General features: G+C 42.7%; 1 protein-coding gene across 1 annotated transcript in view; it reads left to right on the forward strand.

Annotated features, from left to right (window-relative positions):
- Positions 1-18,123, forward strand: part of LOC126235386 (protein jim lovell-like) — an 844,450-nt gene that overhangs the window by 301,150 nt on the left and 525,177 nt on the right. Inside the window, exon 2 of the mRNA XM_049944108.1 lies at positions 2,368-2,411. The gene's annotated coding sequence lies outside the window, so the exon portion shown is untranslated. The remainder of the gene's footprint in view (positions 1-2,367; positions 2,412-18,123) is intronic.

Below are 18,123 nucleotides of genomic sequence, written 5' to 3' on the forward strand. Positions count from 1 at the left end.
TCAGAAATTGTGGCAGTGAATATGATGTAATAGTGACGTATTGGAAGAGCAACACAATAACAGGGACTTAGTAATAATTCTTAAGTGTTTTTATGCTTCGTACCTGTTGAAAAATACAAATTTTTAATTTTACAGCTAACAGAATTTGAATTTGTTGGTAGTATTAATGGCTAAGTGGCAGTGCTTCTACGTCTTCGATAAGAAACCCTGTTTCAGCTGCAACAATGAATTTGCCGTATTTGCTCCTGGTACGCACAACTCTTGCATGGAGAGGTGGCAGAAACTCTGCTCCATAAAATCGGTAAGAGCGCAAGAAAACTGGCCCATCAGCCTCACATAAATGAAAAACTGATTCCTAATTAGCGTGACAAATCTAAATTCTCCGATACAACTCAACTCCTGCACCGTAACTCTCACGGAAGTTGATGAATTACGTTGTTTTATTGTTTATTTTGGCAGCAGCGAACTTCAGCGGTCGTAAATTTACTATTGAGTCCTCATAGAATTTCTGAAGGTTTTAGGAAATGTTACTTTTGAGTTTTAATTGGTTTCTAGCTCGTCCTCGTCATGCTACAAATAAGACTGCGTGCTTCACTTTGCCAGCGGTGCACTGACAATATAGGTCTCTATTAATGTAAAGCACGCTGTCTCATTTATAACATGACAAGGATGTGCTAAAACCCAATTAAAATTAAAATGAAATTTCCTAAAAACCTTAGGACATTCCATGACACAAAAACAAATTTACCATCGCTGAGGATCAGCTTGGAGCCTGATAGTGTTCCAGTCAAAATAAAATAGTGTAATGTGAAGGACAATCAGATTCAAATCAGAGGTGGTAAAATAATTTATATTAATACTGAGTGGAAGTCCAAATCCGCAATAGCCGTTTATTGTGCTTTCATTGTATGACGACCGGTTTCGTAGCCTGGATGTATATCTTCATGTCATATACAACATATAATTCATGTGCCACGAATTCCAAGGTAAAAGTGCGCGTAAAAACATGTTACTCCTCGGTAAAACCTTGGATGAAACGGCAGATGGGCATCCGATATGAACCATGCGTGATCATAACACATCTCTAAAACACAGTTAAAGACGACCCCCGACGGCATATGACAGTCCACGTATGTTGGGATAAAACCATCGACTAAATCCGCGGAAGAAACAAAGAACTGAAAGACACACAATCCGTCAGCATACAAAAATATACTGGCATGCATCAAATAGAACTACACGTTAGAGGGCTATTTTCTTTGTCCTACTCTCGTATTAACTCTTCTTGTAGCGAGAGAACCGAATTTTGGCGCTTAAGAAACATATCTTTTCCGTCACCTTCCAATTTTGCATCTTTCAGTTATGTCGTACATTTCGTCACTGGGGAAAACATGTCACGAAGGAAGGGAGAACGTAACATTACAAAAGAAGAGAGAAATAAATGCACCTGCCCCTTGTCAGTGGTGAGTCAGAAAATAAATTTACGATTTCACTTCATCATATTGTTTAACGTAATAACAGCTCCATTATAATAAATGGGGTGTCATTTTTAGTATTAGTGGAAACGTAATGAAGGAAGGCGTTTGTGATAGAACAATTTTTGTGGAAACCCATTGTGCAGTCGTCGGACGCCTCTCTCCACCTCTCTTCCTTAATAGAGCTACTTGTATTTCCTGAATTACTTCGAATATCCCAGAACTACCTTCATTAGAGACGCTGTAAAATTTATTCACGGAAGAAGCTTTGGATTTGACGGGGAAGCTTTCATGTCTGAGCTCACAATTTTTCCTATTAGCGCCAGGAGCGTAAATCTGATAATAGGTGGGACGGAAAACGGTTGGCACTGTAAGCTCTCCGTACCTGGCGATGTCGTTGCCCCCTAAATTGAGACGCGAAGATAATAAGCAGGTTCGGAGCCGAAATGACTGTTCCCTGTTATCCAGTAGCCACCGGTACAAGCCGCCCTGCTCTATTAGGCCCTCTTCACGAGAGCGTCCATTAGAATTTACTATTATGACTCTGAGACCTCGCCCGCACTGTGTCGTGAGTCATTTGTTCATCGGAGACAACTAATAGAGCTATCATTGCCAAATTTTGTGAACATGGGAGGTCCTTCCCAGGAACAGATTACGACCGCGCACCTGGCGGCACTTAAAAGCTTTTTTGGTAATTAATTCAGCGGTCCAAAAACAGCTGCGTGGGGGCAGTGGTACATCACCTGCACGCCAGCTTATTTTCACCCCGCATCCGACGTGATGCATTACCCGGCGTGCACCTGTAGTATTAGACGCCTGTAGTATTAGACGCAGCTAATTTATAATTTCGCGAGCTTACGGCGCTTTAATTTGATTTACTGTTGTGTTGCAGGCGCCGCTGCCGCTGCTGCCGCCGTCGCTGTGAGATCGCCTGCGGTGAGTTGACCTCAGCTCCTACTGTGAGTCTTACGACGCCTTGATGCAGCTTTCTGGAGCGGTCATCCCAGGGTCGTGACGAGGCCTCACGCCCAGGCTACGACTTAACATACGGAACGAGCGCCGACTGCGGTCACGTACCGTTGTTAATCTTGTCTGTGTGCGATCTCCCAGCGTGACCGAAATGAGAGGCCCTTATATTTCGCAGATCAAAACTACCATCACTGGTGCTAGGAAATGCTAGTTATCTGAGGCAGCTCAGTCAGTGAAATCGTGAAAGCTTATTCGTGCCAGGAACACAGCGTTGTAAATGCCTTATGGACTATGTTTCTGGAGGAATCCGTATCTCTTACATAAATTGTGTGTCTGTGTATTCCACATCGCCTCCTAAACAACTGAACCGATTTCAACCAAACTTCCTGCAAGTATCCCTTTATGTCAGGTAACAATCGCTGTGGGATAAAAGCAATCTGCGTATCACGGTTCAGGAGATATGATGTCATAAACAATGACAGGCGTGAAAAAACTGCCGCATCATGCATGACGTTTAAATGCAGTTGGCAGTATGCACATATGCCGCTAAATGCAGCTACAGAAGTATATCATGGCATCACACATAGTTTAGGAGACATAATGACATAAACACTGAGACGTGGGGGCGTTCAAATTTATTACTTCTTTTCTACTGAATCTATTCGTAATACATTTTTCAGAAAATATCCAAATAAACCGCTGGCTGCACCAACGTACCTAAAAAGTTATATCATTGTATGACACACAGAGCGGGAGACATGACGCTGTATACGCTGAGACGCGTGAAAAGATCTGCCGCATCATGCGTGACGTTTAAATTTATTACTTCTTTGCCACTAACTCTATTCGCAACGTATTTCACTGATTATATGCACATGTGCTACTGAATGCACCGACACGAATATATCGTTGTATGACACATAGTATGACGTCATAAACACTGAGGAGATACATGGAAGAATGCCGCATTGTGCATGAAGTTCAGTACATTTTTCTTTACCACTAAGACATTCCAACAGTCGAATCAACTTAAGGAAATCTCTGACATCAGGCAGCGTTTTCGACAGCTTCATCTGCGAAGCGCAAACGGCTGTTCGCGGAAACGATAGCCGTGTATTCAGCTATGAAGCGCGTTGCCATAGAGACGTTTATATAATCGCACTGTAGAGATCTGATGCAGCTGCGCCCAGCGTACAGTCCCGTATTATGTTTCTTGATTTGGATACTATTCTTATACGTTCTCAAATTATGCATATTTCTTTGTACGACTGTTTCACAATTTAAAAGATGTTTTCACAAATACATGCAAAAGAAATTTTTTCGGTACTTCACCAGAAACACCGTTCGTTTTTAGTTTTCGTTTCTAATAGAAAACTGGCAGAATGAATACCTGGGCAACGCCGAGTTTGTCAGCTACTAGTAAACATTCCTGCTTGTGGAGAATTTCCACCCAAAAAGTTTATGTAAGACTGAGCTCTCAGACGTTGCAGAACTGTCTGAATATTGTGTGCAGGGTGACCCCGAACTCCAGCGACAAAATTTCCGAGTTCGTACTTGTCATGTTGCTGATGTACAGTTTGGCTACAGAGGTTATCAGACACTGCTCGCACTCATTTTTTCCTTCAAACATTGACATAATATCCTTGGAGAAAAAATCCGCAATCACTGGTATTTAAACGGATTTATTATCCCTCTTGATTGCATTACTGTCGTAAATGACCGTTTTATATTCAGTATGAACCATCCTCAGATCTCAATGTATCGGTACAAAAGTAACCTGTCCGACTACCAGCAAATTATGTTATGAAATGTTAGATAGCTGAGGGAAGTCACTTCCGTTGATGAAATCGTGAAGGCTTATGCGTACAAGGAACACGGGGTTTTTGGCGGATTACTTTGAAAATCGATACATTCAGGTCTGAGGATGGTTTATGTTGAAACGAAACCAGCCGTTTAAAATGTTAATGCAACCAAGACGAATAATATGTCTTCCATTGTTTGATGGCTAAACCTGTGTGGACAGTTAAGCAATACTCAATGTATGAGCGCGCTTGTTAACGTTCTTCTGTTTCTTGTGCCCTTGTCCCGCATCTGCGCAGGGTCGTCACTATTGTTAACAGTTATATTTGAACAGATCTTTTAACATGATAGTTAATGCTCCATTCTTATTTTAGTGATTACGGTTGAATGTAACAGAGTATGTCTAAGAAAGATAAGATACTGAGATTGACAGCCAAGAAGCTAACTATCCGAAAATCGAGCAATTAAACAGAGAACCGACTCGTGGAGATAACATCTTGGACCTACTGATAACAAACAGACCCGAACTTTTCGACTCTGTATGTGCAGAACAGGGAATCAGTGATCATAAGGCCGTTGCAGCATCCCTGAATATGGAAGTTAATAGGAATATAAAAAAAGGAAGGAAGGTTTATCTGTTTAGCAAGAGTAATAGAAGGCAGATTTCAGACTACCTAACAGATCAAAACGAAAATTTCTGTTCCGACACTGACAATGTTGAGTGTTTATGGAAAAAGTTCAAGGCAATCGTAAAATGCGTTTTAGACAGGTACGTGCCGAGTAAAACTGTGAGGGACGGGAAAAACCCACCGTGGTACAACAACAAAGTTAGGAAACTACTGCGAAAGCAAAGAGAGCTTCACTCCAAGTTTAAACGCACCAAAACCTCTCAGACAAACAGAAGCTAAACGATGTCAAAGTTAGCGTAAGGAGGGCTATGCGCGAAGCGTTCAGTGAATTCGAAAGTAAAATTCTATGTACCGACTTGACAGAAAATCCTAGGAAGTTCTGGTCTTACGTTAAATCAGTATGTGGCTCGAAACAGCATATCCAGACACTCCAGGATGATGATGGCATTGAAACAGAGGATGACACGCGTAAAGCTGAAATACTGAACACCTTTTTCCAAAGCTGTTTCACAGAGGAAGACCGCACTGCAGTTCCTTCTCTAAATCCTCGCACAAACGAAAAAATGGCTGACATCGAAATAAGTGTCCAAGGAATAGAAAAGCAACTGGAATCACTCAACAGAGGAAAGTCCACTGGACCTGACGGGATACCAATTCGATTCTACACAGAGTACGCGAAAGAACTTGCCCCCCTTCTAACAGCCGTGTACCGCAAGTCTCTAGAGGAACGGAGGGTTCCAAATGATTAGAAAAGAGCACAGGTAGTCCCAGTCTTCAAGAAGGGTCGTCGAGCAGATGCGCAAAACTATAGACCTATATCCCTGACGTCGATCTGTTGTAGAATTTTAGAACATGTTTTTTGCTCGAGTATCATGTCGTTTTTGGAAACCCAGAATCTACTATGTAGGAATCAACATGGATTCCGGAAACAGCGATCATGTGAGACCCAACTCGCTTTATTTGTTCATGAGATCCAGAAAATATTAGATACAGGCTCCCAGGTAGATGCTATTTTTCTTGACTTCCGGAAGGCGTTCGATACAGTTCCGCACTGTCGCCTGATAAACAAAGTAAGAGCCTACGGAATATCAGACCAGCTGTGTGGCTGGATTGAAGAGTTTTTGGCAAGCAGAACACAGCATGTTGTTATCAATGGAGAGACGTCTACAGACGTTAAAGTGACCTCTGGCGTGCCGCAGGGGAGTGTTATGGGACCGTTGCTTTTCGCAATATATATGAGTGACTTGGTGGATAGTGTCGGAAGTTCCATGCGGCTTTTCGCGGATGATGCTGTGGTATGCAGAGAGGTTGCAGCATTGGAGAATTGTAGCTAAATGCAGGAGGATCTGCAGCGGATAGGCACTTGGTGCAGGGAGTGGCAACTGTCCCTTAACATAGACAAGTACAGAAGGAATGATCCTTTATTGTATGATTATATGATAGCGGAACAAACACTGGTAGCAGTTACTTCTGTAAGATATCTGGGAGTATGCGTGCGGAACGATTTGAAGTGGAATGATCATATAAGGTTCATTGTTGGTAAGGCGAGTGCCAGGTTGAGATTCAATGGGAGAGTGCTTAGAAAGTGTAGTCCATCAACAGGGGAGGTGGCTTACAAAACACTCGTCCGACCTATACTTGAGTGTTGCTCATCAGTGTGGGATCCGTGCCAGATCAGGTTGACGGAGGAGGTAGAGGGGATCCAAAGAAGAGCGGCGCGTTTCGTCGCAGGGTTATTTGGTGGCCGTGATAGCGTTGCGGAGATGTTTAATAAACTCAAGTGGCAGACTCAGCAGGAGAGGCGCTCTGCATCGCGGTGTAGCTTGCTCGCCAGGTTTCGAGAGGGTGCGTTTCTGGATGAGGTATCGAATATATTGCTTCCCCCTACTTATGCCTCCCGAGGAGATCACGAATGTAAAGTTAGAGAGATTGGAGCGCGCACGGAGGCTTTCAGACAGTCGTTCTTCCCGCGAACCATACGCGACTGGAACAGGAAAGGGAGGTAATGACAGTTGCACGTAAAGTGGCCTCCGCCACACACCGTTGGGTGGCTTGCGGAGTATAAATGTAGATGTAGATGTAGAAGCGAAATAGGAGAACACAGAAAGCAAGCGAGATTTTAAACTTCCGCGTTAAAAATGCGTTTTCCCAAAAAGAACGCATGGCGTTACCATCATCTGACCGCTATAAAAACTCGCAATTGTGTGAGGTTGAAATAAGAGCAAGTATCCCGAAGGGGAAAAGAAGAGCAGATAATTGTTGGGAACTGTTAGTAACAGGGTTCTGAAGAAATGCCAAGTCTTTCAATACTCCTGTTCGGATGAAAAATCATACCCGTAGAAAACGACCGTATTTAAATATGAAACAGGAATAGATGAACGAAACCTTAGGCCATGAAATTCTGTTACAAAATCTTGGATAACATTCTGCATTTGAGGATAGTGAGTGAGAGAAATTCTTTCTTAAAAATAGTTACCCCATTGGGAGAGCATCAGTAGTTTGGAGAAGGGTTTGCGCTATTCGTACAAGTTCTTGTGCACAGGAGAAATTGTAGGCTACAGCCCTCTAAGATACTGTCACGGTCTCGACATTGTAAAACACCTCTTGTGGTCTCATTATCTTCTCTAACATATGACTGGCTCGAAGGGTTCTTAGGGATGGAATGTATGTCTGGGACAAAGCATTGTATGGAAGAGTACCATCGACTGAGGGAAAATCGGAACAGAATAGCATCTAAGAGCTTGAAATGTGGTGTTGAAGAAGAATACTAAAAACTAAATTTCAGAGAGAGGAATATGTGGAAAACAGTGACAATAACAAGGGCAGGATGATAGGACATGGGCTAACAGATCATGGAGATACTATCGTGGAACTAGAGGGAGCACCAGAAGGCAAAAATTTTAGCGAGAGACAGAGACTGGAATATAACAAATAGTCGATGATTCTGAGTGCAAATAACAATCAAAGATGATGAGGTTGTTGATACAGAAGAGGACGTCGTGGTGTAGCGCATCAAAGGCCTCCACGACAGCTGGTTGCCATAAGAAAAAAGAAAAAAAAAGACACATAACTCCAAACGTTATGTTTCCAAGAAGTAGCCTGACTAAAGTAAAAATGAACGCTGATACTAACATTGCAACTGTCAGATGTTTTCTACTTTTAATCGGCTATACTGTTGAGACATTTCTCCCTTTTCGTGTGACGACGCTGTCCAGTGGGCTATGGGGTGAGACTCCTCGACTGTATTCAGGGTAAGCAGTGTAAGAATAACCAGGTTCTCGGCGAACGATAGCACTCTTATTAAAATATTCATGCCCATTATGCAGTGATCTGATGAATTTCTTGTTGAAACCCAAAGTTTCGGACCCGTTGGAGGAGAACATCTTCAAGACAGGTTATAGCTGTTTTGAAGGTACGACGCTTGCAATGGCTCCCTACTGACTAAAGTAAAATTTCGTTTCCAGGTTACATGTTTCGAAAAATCGTGCGCTATTGTCCGTCGTCGGTTGCTGCCATCTGCCATTGCTATCACACCACGGTGGAAGACCGGTATACTTCTTCTTCAGCACTGGAATCCAGATATCATTCAGTGTCAGACGTTTGGGATGATGCGTTGGGTTTCAACGAGAAATTCGCCCAACCATGGCACACTATCCAGGAGTATTTTAATAAACATGACATTTCTGGCAACGAAAACTTACAGTTTACGAATGATAGCACGCAAAATTGTTGTGTGGTTCAAATTTTGTACCATCCGAGATTGTGAAGCAAATATAATTTTTTAAAAGAAATTCGAAAGTTCTTGAACAGACTGTGTAACCTGCTCTCTATATTTTGTTTCTGTCTGAAATTTAGCCCAACTTTAAAGAACTTAATATGACCTGAATTGTAACTGATCTGAATGCAGCTTGACTTTGTATTAAATGCGCAACGACAGTAAAATCATTATCTGTCCCTGATTAAAATTTCCACTTACCTCGCGTCTTGAAAATATTGTTGCAGATTTCTCGAAAGCACAACAGCTAACAGCAAGCAGGCAGCGGCCAAGCTTGATTTCTGTTTCTAAACACATAATATGTATTCAAAGTGTTGCGTGTGGTAATGCGTAATGAGAAACGGTGAGGTGGGGAGAGTAATTATAACTGTGAAATGATATAGCAAACCAACGATTTTAGAATGAAACATATATTAAAAAAAGACTGAGTAAAACTTCGCATGGTCTTCGCACATAACATTGGTGTAAACAATACTATGCTTAACAAAGTGAACAATGATTTAAAAAGGGTACAAAGTTAACAGAGAATATCTATAAAATCAAACAGCTTAATCAATTAACATGCAACTCCATGACTCAGGGAAGTGGGCTGGTCTTTCAACTCAGAGCAAGTTAACTAGCTGTCAATAACCATTCCTAGTTGCGCAGCGCTGCAATCTTACCCCAGATTTCTTCTCTTCAAAAATAATGACGTTATTCAAAATTTATATTCCTTTCATTTTTCAATGTAGCCATCATACTCATCCTTGCTGTCCTTTTTTCACCTAACAGATACAATCATGCCCACGCAACACTACTAAATACGTCCGTCGCCCACCACACTTCAACTATGAATGTATCAGACTGCGCAAAGGCAAAGACTGTGCCACGACAAGACTAAAGGTTGTTCAACAGTAACGTAACTTGCTCTCTCTCTGATGTGCACATCAACGACATGTAAAAACCAAATGACATGACCACCTTAGAACTTTAGTGATGAAACACTTATTAAAGGAAGCGTTGAAACTACTCGAAATAAACTCGAGGAATGAGCACAGACAAACGCAAGTTGGTCGGAATCCGTTATTGCGGTGTAAATTACGACGAGAGGAGTTTTATGACAGACTCTGTGTTACATATTATGCAACAAGAAGATAGGCTTACAGAACAGATGAAACGTTGTTCTTCTTGGACCTACTTCGTACGACACAGACATAGGATCAGTAATGATTGTCGCAAATGGAACCATGTATATGCTAACTTCTAGGGTATCAGAAGCGACTGGTGAAAACTATCACAAAAGTTGTGTAAATATTCATGTCTAAGTCAATTGCTTTCTTTAGAAACGAGTGAACAGTCGGAAGGCTTGGCACGACAAGGGAGCCTGGTACAAGAGCCGCCCTGGCGATGTTTACAGCCTATTTCGACAGCCTTGCCTTTCAGTAAGTGCATATTTCTCTGATACTTGGCGGAAACTTACTAGAATGACAAGCGTTATATCACAGTACTCGGCTTTTCAATAGTTATCGAAAGCCGTTAGAAACGCAGCATCTATTTTTTTGCAAGCTCCGGTCCGTCGCAAAACTAAAACCACGGTGAAAATCCGATGAACTTTAGCCCAGATGTGTTGCGCAGTGTCTCTATTATGCCCGTCATTCGCGCCAAGTCGTACTTTTCAGTTCTTAGCAGGTAGTGAGCACGTACAAATGCCTAGAACAAAAGAGTCCTCCACCAAGTGTGAAGTGCGTGTTGCCATTCGATTTCTTGACACTGCGCGGTTCAGCCTGATTTCACGCGCCCCCTTTAACGTAACTGTCATGCCTGACAGCAAAGTGCCACAATGCTGCAGGAACTCTGAAACAGGACGTACAGACATTCATGATGCAGGCGGTCAGGGAAGGAAGCGAGTGTTAACCAAAGATCCTGTTCAGCGAGAAAATCGTCTATGAAGGGCAGTTCAGAACAAGGCAAGAGGATTGTTGCCATCAGACATTATCCTTCTTCATGACAATGCGCAAAAAAAAAAAAAGACTTCCATGTAGCATTTTCGATGGAAAGTATTTGATCGCCCACCGTACAATCCGGACTTGGCTCCCTTTGGTATTTATTTCTTCTCTTGCATCAACCGCTGGCTATGACAACATATTGGCACAGACGACGAACTGGAGACAAGCGTAGAGAACTGGCAGAAACCACAGTCGATTGCGTTCTATGACGAGGGGATTGAGAACGCTAAGACAAACGTCCAGGACCGAGGGGCGGCTATGTAGAAGAGCAACTGCAAGATGTAGCTAAATATTTCAAATGAAACATTTTTGATTTTCGCTGTGGTTTCCATTTATTTTAAAAAATTACACTCTAATTTCCATTACAAAATATACTGAAGAGCCAAAGAAACTGGTACACCTGCCTAATATCATGCACCCCCCCCCCCCCCCCGAGGAAGCAGAAGTGCCGCATCACGACGTGGTATGTACTCGACTAATATCTGAAGTAGTGCTGCAGGGAATTGACACAATAAATCCCGCAGGGCTGTCCGTAAACCCGTAAGACTACGAGGGGTTGGAGACCTCTTCTGAACATCACTTTGCAATGCATCCCAGATATGCTCAATAATGTCCATGTCTGGAGAGTTCGGTGGCCAGCAAAAGTGTTTAAACTCAGAAGAGTGTTCCTGGAGTCACTCTGTAGCATTTATGGACGTGTGGGGTGTCACATTGTCCTGCTGGAATTGTCCAAGTCCGTTGGAATGCACAATGGACATGAATGGTTGCAGGTGATAAGCCAGGATGCTCATGTACGTGTCACCTGCCAGAGTCGTATCTGCACGTATCAGGGGTCCAATATCACTCCATCTGCACACGCCCCACGCCATTAGAGAGCCTTCATCAGCTTGAACAGTCCCCTACTGACATACAGGGTCCATGCAGTCATGAGGCTGTCTCCATACTCGTACACGTCCATCTGCTCGATACAATTTGAAACGAGACTCGTCCTACCACGCAATGTGTTTTCAGTCATCAATAACACATTGTCAGTGTTGACGGGCCCAATCGAGGCGTAAATCTTTGTGTCGTGCAGTCATCAAGAGTACACAAGTGATCCTTCGGCTCCGAAAGCCCATATCGATGATGTTTCTTTAAACGGTTCGCACGCTGATACTTGTTGATGGCCCAGTATTGAAATCTGCAGCAAGTTGCAGAAGGGTTGCACTTCTGTCACGTTGAACGATTCTCTTTAGTCGTCGTTGGTCCTGTTGTTGCAGGATCTTTTTCCAGCCGCGGCGATGTTGGATATTTGATATTTTACCAGATTCTTGATATTTGCGGTACATTCGTGAAATGGTCGTACTGGAAAATCCCCACTTCATCGCTACCTCGGAGATGCTGTGTCCCAATTGCTCGTCCACCGACTACAACACCACGTTCAAACTCACTTAAATCTTGATAACCTGTCATTGTAACAGCAGTAACCGATCTAACAACTGCGCCAGACACTTGCCTTATATAGACGTTGCCGACCGCAGCGCCGTATTCTGCCTGTATACATATCTCTACATTCGAACACTCTTGTTTGTTTCTTTGGCGCTTCAGTGTATAGAAAACCTAGTTTCAGTATCTCAGTTGATACGAGAGTCAAGAAGATTAAACATGCAGTGTAACTAAGTACGTCTCTGAGAGCTGTCATTTGAGTGAAAAGCCCTGTGTCGAAATCTTGAACGTTTCACAAAATAAAAAGTGTGTTAACGTCTTAGGCTTGTATACTGCGTTGTTATGGCTGCTAGTATCCTCTGTCCAAGTATATTGCAAGCGGTGGCCTTCGACGTAAGATGACCTTTCATGCGTGGTGTCTCAGGCGGGCAGGTGAAACCGGAACCTCTGGACGTGAGAGCAAAAGTTCATTGAAAGCGGCGCACGCGGCGGCGCGCGGTTGGGCCCCAGGCGAGCGGTTGCCGCCCCGCAGCCGAAGGCAAAGGCCTGGTGCCGCCGAGGCTGGCTCGCGGAAGTGACCCGCGGAGGGCGGCTCCCTCTAGGCGCTCGCTAGTAATTACACCACGCCCTGGGGCTCAGCACCTGCTGCTGCAAACGAGTACCGGGATCCCGGCTCCACACGCAGCCAAGACACCTTGGTTCGAGAGCGTGTCTAGAAATTATGAACGTTCATAACATGTGTTACATGTCTCCATTACCCAAATCGCTAACGCCTGCCTGTGGATTGGTCCTCGTCCTTGAGGTCACTGGCGTAACTACATGATGGGAAAAATAAAACTGATTCGGTAAATATTTTGGAAGTTATTTTAATAAGCCATGAAGGTAAAGAAGATTAACTGAACGTGTATCTGTTTGCTTTACTTGTGGATTCTCTTTTTCTGACTGTATAGCTTCGTTACGAATTTTAGTTGTTGCATACGAAAAAATTCCTTTTATAAAATGAAATGAAAATGAGAGTTTGGCATCACTGGGCGGGAGGCCCCTTCTGGGCAGGTGCGACAGCTTTGGCGAAGGTCTTATTACATTCGACGCCATATTGGGCGACCTGCGCGCCGGATGGGGAAGAAATGATGATGGAGACAACACAACAACCAGTCCCTAAGTGGTGAAAATCCCCTACCCAGCCGGGAATCGAACCCGGGCCCTTAAGACGGCAATCCGTCACGCTGACCACTTTTTTTTTAATCTCATTTTGTTCGTTTTCGTTCGTTTTATCTGCTCGTGGCGGACGTCGGAAGACACCCGATTCAGTTCGTGGTTGATCCATTAACTCATTTTTTTTTTATTACAGAGCGCACCTAACCCTCTGACCGAACACGCTGAGTTACCGTGCCGGCTTTTTTTGTTCGTTTTCGTTCGTTGTATCTGCTCTCGGCGGATGTCGATAGACACCCGTTTCAGTTCGTTGTTGATCCATCAACTCAGTTTTTTTATTACAGAGGGCAGCTTTCCCTCTGAACGAACACGCTGAGCCACCGGGCCGGCTTTTTTTTTAATCTCCTTTTGTTCTAAATTGTTCGTTGAATTTGTTCGGGGTGGACGTCCGATGACACCTGTTCAGGTTCTTTGTTGATCTTTCAGTCTGTTTTTTTATTACAGAGGGTAGCTAACCTTCTGACCGAGCACGCTGAGCTACCGTGCCGGCTCTAATAAACTCACATTTACACTAAGAACTGGATCTTTCAGCGAGAATGAGAAGCAAATCCGATTGCGAGAATGTAAATTAAATATTCAGTGTCTGAACTAGCACTGTCTGTTTAAAATTAAAAGAAAAAAAACTCTGAACTAACTTTAATAAGAATATTTGACTTCAACATTGTTAATTGAACCTATGAAACTGAAAACGGATCTCCTGTATTTGGCTTACCGGTGTCCCAATGGAAAATGCTGTGCAACTGCTCTCGTAGAAAAAGAAGAAAAGGGGAGCCTCAAATTCTGAGCTACAGTACTATACTAAATACAGAGATTCGCGGTGGTGCGTTCTGTTGAGTATATGCATTTCAAACTTGGTTCGCATAAAATTATCTATCATAAAAAAGAATGTTCATCAGGTAAAGGGAGCTGGATAATAACGTAGGATAATTTAAGTTACTCTCTACTCCACCTTTTAGAGAAACTTTATTTTCGAAAAAAGTCATCTCAATAAAGACTCTTGACACTACGCCATTTACAAAATTTCACCATTGTAGGCTTACTAAGCAATAAGAAAATATTTCATTACAAATTACAATTACGTAAGATCAAGAAACTACCTGGTAGATAAGAACTGTTTGCCGAACCGAGACTCGTACATGGGACCTTTGCCTTTCGCGGGCAAGTGCTCTACCATCTGCGCTTCCCAAGCACGACTCACGACCAATACTGGAGAAATGCAAAAATATAACACAAAATGAAAGTTTATTCTAACACGTAAGTCCTCATACTGATGATTAAATTCTTTTCGTTTTTTCAAATCCATTATCACCGACTGTATAAGCAAGGAATGCCTGATTTGGATGTCTGTGTAGAACCACGAATGCCTATCTAAACGCTGCCATAATAAAGTAAAATGTGTTCAGTCGTTACCGTAAGTCCCAATCTTATCAATATAGTATCTATCTTAGTAAAGCCATCTCATTCAACGCATAAAGATAATATTCATTTTGTAATAATAATGTCTTGCATCAGATCAACAAAATAATTCTCAGGAGCACAATGTTCTTTGTCTTTCCTGTACACGTTCACTGCCATTGACGGTCTGAAATATTTACATGCGAAGGATCCAGATTCTGATCCTGCTACGAAAGTAGTTCACCAAGCTGTGCTTGATATCATTGTGGCAGTAATTATCACCATATAACGTAAATTAATGGTGAGATTCCGTCTACGGGTTCAGACCGTCAATGGAAAAGCCACAGAAGAACCGAAGTATTTATATCTGGCAGCAACCTATCACATAGCCAGCTCCAAACCGAACTATCCGTTGCCTTCCCAAGCTGTCAATGCGTGGGCTATGTTGGCGTGCTCGCCGCTGCCAGGAGACTCTGAGGCCAGTGCACTTCCTCCATACCTCCAGACCGGCGATTGTGCGACTTGTGCCCTCTCGGGACGCGCCAAGGAAACTCCAGACACCACAAGGCAAGGCATCACCGCTACCTTACAACGTATAGAAACGATCGAATCTGTTGTGCTTATCAGGCACGAATATAAACCATGTAGTGTGTGTTGCTTTTTGTCTTTACTACAGTAATTTTTAGTTTGTAAGTGATGTATAACACGTATATTGTAATATACTTAATGTAAAATACGTTGAATGTCCGGCTGGATTAACAGAGGTCCAAACGACTCTAATCCTTCATGTTATATATATATATATATATATATATATATATATCAATAAATAAATACTAATTCGTGTGGTATACCATGAAGGTCACAAAATGTTCCAAAAAAGCCCAGGGAAAGACTCGAGAAAGACGTACGTCACGAAGAGGCTTAATTTCCGCGAGCGCACGTTCCTAGAGAAATGTATTACTTCCTTCCACGAGAATCTCGCGTAATGAGCGTGACGGTAAACTGAGAGGTTTGGACGCCGACCGTAGTGGAATCAGGAGAGGAGGGCGGCGAGGGAGGGGGGGGAGAGATAGATACTGGTCATACTGGTTCAGTATGTGCCATCCGCCATGCGTCGTGGATTAACACCGCAGACGAGATATGTGTTCTCGTGTGGAAATATTGGACCATTCCAAAACTTTATTCCATGAAAGTCTGGTAAAAATAATCAGACCGTACTCCAGTCGACTTTATGAGGCAATACATATGGTGTATGCTTATGCGCTGTTTGTCTTATTAGTTACCGCATTCAGTACTTGGCTAGACTTGCCGCCCACTGGCAAAGTCTGTCATATTACACAATACGCCTTATTACTTACTGCATCCTGTGTTTGTTAGATCTAGCGCCTGCCGGGAAAGTCTGTCATATTACCGGTACATTTTTCCCGAATTGCAGTCGTTCTGTATAAGGTGAAAGGTGGCTACACTGAGCCACAGCGCCAGAGATCGCTAGAGAGCATTGTTCCGCCGCCTCCACTGGCAGTGATTATTGAGAACTCGTAGTGGGCAGTGCTTGTCGAGGACTCGTAGTAGTCAGTTCGTGTTCAGATGTGCTAGTAGGGAGTGCTTGCTGAGATGTGATACTGAAAAGTTCTTGTTGAGATGTGGTAATAGCGAGTCGGTGTGGAGATATATTGTAATGATTAGAGTGATTTTGGTCAATATATGAAGGTAACGAAACTTGATTTATTTTTCATTATTTCCATGTTTTAAATAATGCGTCATTACAGGTTCAGTCAACAAAGCATCTGGCTTGTGTTCTTGTATTAGAGTGTAATTCTGGTTTTCTTGAGTAATTATGGTATTTTTATTTTCTTTAATTAATTCAGTATAAATGATATTTAAAATTTCTTGTGTTATTGAAGAAGAACCGCGCCAGATGCGTACGTTGAGTCCTACTTCCACACACAGAACAGTTACACTTGTGCTTTGGTTTCGTAGGTTTTTATAGTTGCTGGGGACTTAATTAATTAATTGTGTTAATGAAAATTTCCATTTCATTCTTTGTTATTGTTCTAAGCAGTCAGATTGCGTAATAATACTAGTCAGGGCCAACCGTTTACGAGACTTCGTAATCGGACAAACAGCTACTAAAGCAGAAATTAAAATTATTTTCATTTCATTTAATTAAGCCCCCATGCAAAGGTGATGTAATTTGGAAATTTGGGGTAAGGTCTTATGGGACCAAGCTGGTGAGGTCGTCGCTCCCTAAGCTTACGCACCGCTTAATCTAACGTAAACCAACTTAGGCTAAGGACAACACACACACTCATGCCCGAGGAAGGACTCGAACCTCCGACGGGGGGAGCCGCACGACCGTGACAAGGCGCCCCGACCGCGCGGCTACCCTGCGCGGCAGGTGATGTTATAGTTTTCTCATTTCGTCAAGAATCTCAATTAAAAATCTCCTAAAGGCTGGATTGGGACAAGACGCCGTATTTCTTTCTCTATCAGAAAATTCGTCTTGATCCTACCTGCTACTAATGTATCTAAAAATTGTTAACGAGCCCCAACAGATAAGAAACTAGTTGCCAGAATTGCAACACATCCGTGATGCTACTTTGGCAGGACTATTTGAGTGGGTAGTGTTAACTTCATGTTGTATACGATGAATCACTGCTTTTGTAATGAAAATAATACGAAACTCGATGAAATTAATTAAAATAATACGGAGATCTGTTTGCAGTGCAGACCGCCATCTGCAGTTACATATTTTCTTTTTGTAGTTTTACAGCCTCTCGTGCTGCCCACTTCACTCCGTATTTGTTAAACGTAAACTCCGTCCGTCCATCCACAGGCCCTGGCGGGCCCATACATACCGACGACCGTCGTGTCATCCTCCGTCAATGACGTCAGTGTATGCTGTAACGAGGGGCGTGCAGTTAGCACACCGCTCTCCCTGCAGTAACCACTTTTCTTGACCTGAAGCCACTATTACTCAGTCAAATACCTCCTCAATTGACATCAAAAGGCTGAGTGCTTCTCCTATTCATTACCTTCAAACACGTTCCTTTTTCATAAACTGATTCCGTTTCCTAATGAAAGATCACTGTTTCATTATACTACATAAATTGCAAATTTTTAGTAGGCTAATTTCTCGAAGATATAATAAATAGAGAATCCCGTCTTGATAGCTTCACATTTCAGTGACTCTAATGGTAGTCAAATGAGGGCACCACTCAGTACCTTTCGTTACCGGAACACAAAAGAATAGATAGAATGAAGATACCGTACACGAACAGAAGTATCAGCAGACAAAAGCAACAAGACTTCTTCGTACTTAGGGAAACTACCCAAGATTCACGTTCTCCCTGGAAACGCTACTGAAAGTTTTTTTAAAAATATTTTATTTTCCTTTTATGCTTTGTAGCTTCTGACATTTAATGTAACCCACTATTTCTGTAAAAATCGCT

Source organism: Schistocerca nitens, chromosome 2 (genome assembly GCF_023898315.1).
Source record: "Schistocerca nitens isolate TAMUIC-IGC-003100 chromosome 2, iqSchNite1.1, whole genome shotgun sequence".
Taxonomy (NCBI): Eukaryota; Metazoa; Arthropoda; class Insecta; order Orthoptera; family Acrididae; genus Schistocerca; species Schistocerca nitens.